This window comes from Otolemur garnettii, unplaced genomic scaffold (assembly GCF_000181295.1).
Source record: "Otolemur garnettii isolate 467f Iridium unplaced genomic scaffold, OtoGar3 scaffold00156, whole genome shotgun sequence".
Taxonomy (NCBI): Eukaryota; Metazoa; Chordata; class Mammalia; order Primates; family Galagidae; genus Otolemur; species Otolemur garnettii.
In genome coordinates, this window is record NW_003852551.1 from 4,389,535 (window position 1) to 4,393,644 (window position 4,110).

A 4,110-nucleotide genomic window follows, 5' to 3' on the forward strand; every position below is an offset into this window, starting at 1 on the left:
CTGTGGCATCACAGCTCACAGCAACCTCCAGCTCTTGGGCTTAGACAATTCTCTTGCCTCAGCCTCCCGAGTAGTTGGGACTACAGGCGCCTGGCTGGGTTTTTTTGCTGCAGTTTGGCCAGGGCCAGGTTTGATCCCTCCACCATTGATATACAGGGTTGGTGTCCTACTCACTGAGCCACAGGGGCTGCCCTAAGGGTACAATTCTATCCCTAAAGCATTCCAAGATGGAAAACTGGGCTTTGAAGCATGATAAAAATAAAATTAGCAAAAGCAAATGGAAATGAAACACATTGCAGTGATTTTGTGTAGGAAATTAATGGGGAAAGATTGTAGTTTAATAGGACATTGTGCAAAATGGGAAACCCTTTGGAAACCTTTCTCCCTCCCTTTGGTCGAGTGCAGTGGTTCTCAACCTTCCTAATGCTGCAACCCTTCAATACAGTTCCTCATGTTGTGGTGACCCCCCCAACCATAATATTATTTTTGCTGGCACATGGCTGGGGGTCACCACAACATGAGGAACTATATTAAAGGGTCGAGGCATTAGGAAGGTTGAGAACCACACTGGTAGTGGGAAGGCGAGATGCTGAAGTCAGCCATTGCTGGAGCTCAGCACTGCCTTTGCGTGGGCAGTGGGTGCAGACGTGCAAACCACTGTCCACTGTGCTAGAAGTCACACACATCCCCAGAAGAGTTTGTGCAGACATCAGAGTGGCTGCATCTCTCTCACTGCTGCTTCTCTGTGGGGAGCCAGGGCTGGGGCTTCTTCCAGGCTTGTACACATTTGCAGCCTAGATCCACATTGTTTTAAATTTCAGATCAGTATGAGGGTACATACAATTAGGTTACATTTGCTTGCATTTGTTTTGTTTTTTTTTTTTTCTCTTTCTTTTTTTTTATTGAACGGTAACTATGTACATTAATGCACTTCTGGGGTACAGTGTGGGGTTTTCACATGCAATCTGAAATACTTCCATCAACTCATTTGCTTGCATTTGTAAGGTAAAGTCCAAGTTGTAGTTGTGTCCTTCACCCAGGAAGTGTGCCATATGCCGGTACATTGTTTCTGCCCCATAGGAACCCACTGATCTCGTTCCCCCCCACCCCTTTATTTTTGTTCATGCCAACATTATCAAATGCTTCCTGAGTCCCAGACTCGGCTAAAAGAGGAAGTACAGCAATGAGACAGGCATGGGCCTGGCCTCAGCGGCCTTAAGGCTCAGTGGGAAGGAGATGAACATGACACAAATTCTTATCATGAGCCCTGGGCAGAGAGATCAGGGAGCTATCAGGGGTTACAGGCTATCCCAGACCAGAAAGATAAGAAAGGGCTGGCCAAGAATGAGAGAGGAGAAAAGATTTCTGGCCGAGGAAAGAGCCAGAGAGAAGATTTGGACAAGAAAGGAGAAAGTAGCCTTGCAGGGACAGAGGGAGCAGGGAGGACATGACCAAGGCTGAGGCTGGAGAGAAAAAGTCCAGGGCAGGTCTGGTAGGACCTTGCAGGGCACGTTAAGAATTTTGAACTTTATCCTATGGGTAATGGAAAGTCTTCAAAGGAGACTTTGTTGTTTATTACCAAACAGATAATCTTTATTAGAAGAGAAGGTGCGGGGAGAAGGTAGTAGGACGAATTTAGTACCTCCTACATGCCAGGTAACCCATTAAGTAATTCACAGGTATGGTCTTGGTTAATCCTCAACACAGCCCTATATAGTAGAGCCTGTTATTATCTCCAGTTTACAGATGGCTCCCAATCACCACCCAGAGAATATGTCTTCCTTCTGTGACTCTTACAAAATACTTCTGTTTTTCCAAGTGATTTTTTTTTTTGCTTTTTCTGTCCTTTATTTTTCCATGCAAATCCTTCCTCCCCTAAAATAATGGTGATGGCATTAAATGTCTATCCAAGGGATTTTTTTTGTGTGTCTAAGATTATAATCATTTGTGTGGCTCCCTCATCTCATTTGACTGGGGGCTCCATGAAGACGGAGATTTTTGCCTGGTATGTTCCCTCCTTTATTTATCTCCAGATCCCAGTACAGGGCCTGATGTGTAGTAGGAACTGAATAAACAGGTGTGAAATACATGTCTGTATCCATCAGGATGCCTGGTCTTGCACTGGGCTATTAAGAAATAACAGCCTCCTGACACTGTGGACTTGGCCTCTGCTCTGGTTGTCTCTCCCTGGCTGGTTGTCTGTTCTGCGGCCAGCTCTCAGACATGCAGCGTCAGTCTAGTGTAGGGGAAAGAGCTTGGACTTTGGAACCAGACAGATGAGGCTCAGATCTGAGTACAAGTCCATCTGGAATGAGGCAGAATATAAATAAACAGAACCAAGCACCTGTGTGACCTTTGGTAACTTTCTTTAATTTCCTCGTCTTTAAAAATGGGAATGTTACCATCTGCATCCAAAAAATTGTTGCTGTCAGAATTGAATGAGAAAATGTTTATAAAGTGCCTGTTTACTCTGGAAAGCTGAGGTGGCTGGATTGCTTGAGCTCAGGAGTTCGGGGCTACCAGAACAAGAGGAGACGTTGTCTCCATGAAAAATAGAAAAACTAGCTGGGCACTGTGAGGGGGCGCCTATAGTCCCAGCTACTCGGGAGCCTGAGGCAGGAAGATCGCTTGAGCCTAAGAGTTTGAGGTTGCTGTGAGCTATGATGAGGCCATGGCACTCTACCGAGGGTGATAGACTGAGACCCTATCTCAAAAAATAATAATAATAAAATTAAAAATAAATAAAGTGCATGTTTAGTTCGTTTAGTTTCTCCCTTCAGCAGACGGCAGGAATTTGGGCAAGGCCATTTCCATAGACTGAAAGCCTCAGTTTCCTCATCTGTGAAATGGGAGTTGTGAGATGCAAGGTAACACAGAATTCCCACAACCTGGCATGTTCTCCAGAGTGTGGGGCTAGCTCCTTAGCTAAACCTTCAGTTTTTAATTCTCATCTTTTTTTTTTTTTTTTGGCCAGGGCTGAGTTTGAACCCATCACCCTTAGCATACGGGGCTGGTGCCCTACTCCTTGAGCCACAGGTGCCGCCCTCAATTCTCATCTTTAATATCTTATCAGAGAGTTCAGATCTGACCCATTTTTCTCAAACTAAACTTACCCTCCTCTCATTTCTTTTCTTTTTAAGATTTTTCGTCTTTTTTTGTTTGTTTGAGACAGTCTCATTATGTCGGTAGAGTGCTGTAGCATCACAGCTCACAGCAACCTTTTTTTTTTTTGAGACAGAGCCTCAAGCTGTTGCCTTTGGTAGAGTTCAGTGGCATCATAGCTCACAGCAATCTCCAACTCTTGGGCTCAAGCGATTCTCCTGCCTCTGCCTCCCAAGTAGCTGGGACTACAGGCGCCTGCCACGGAGCCTGGCTATTTTTGGTTGCAGCCATCATTGTTGTTTGGCAGGCAAGGGCTGTATTCGAACCCACCAGCTCAGTTGTATGTGGCTGGTGCCTTATCTGCTTGACTCACAGACACCAAGCCACAGCAATCGTAAACTCTTGGGCTTAAGTGATTCTCTTGTCTCTGCTTCCCAAATAGTAAGACTTTTTGTCTTTTTTTCTTTTTTTGATACAGAATCTCACTTTGTCACCCTTGGTAAAGTGCTGTGGCATTATAGCTCATAGCAACCTCCAACTTCTGGGCTCAAACAATCCTTTTGCCTCAGTCTCATGAGTACCTGGGACTACAGGCATGCACTACAATAACAAGTTGTTTTTTTTTTTTTTTTTAGAGATGGCGTCTTGCTTTTGCTGAGGCTGATCTCAAACTCCTGAGTTAAAGTAATCCACCTGCCCTGGCCTCTCAAAGTGCTAGGTTTACAGGCATGAGCCAATGCATCATCCTATCTTCTTCTTCTTTTTTTTTTTTTTTAAGAGACAAAGTTCTCACTCTGTCATCTAGGCTGGAGTGCTATGATACAATCATAACTCACAGCAACTTCAAACTCCTGGGCTCTAGTGATCCTCCTGCCTTAGCCTCCCAAGTAGCTAAGACTACAGGCATGCCATCATGCTTGGCCTCAAAAATGATTCTTAGGCTCGGCGCCTATAGCTCAACCGGCTAAGGCGCCAGCCACGTACACCTAAGGTGGCGGGTTCGAATCC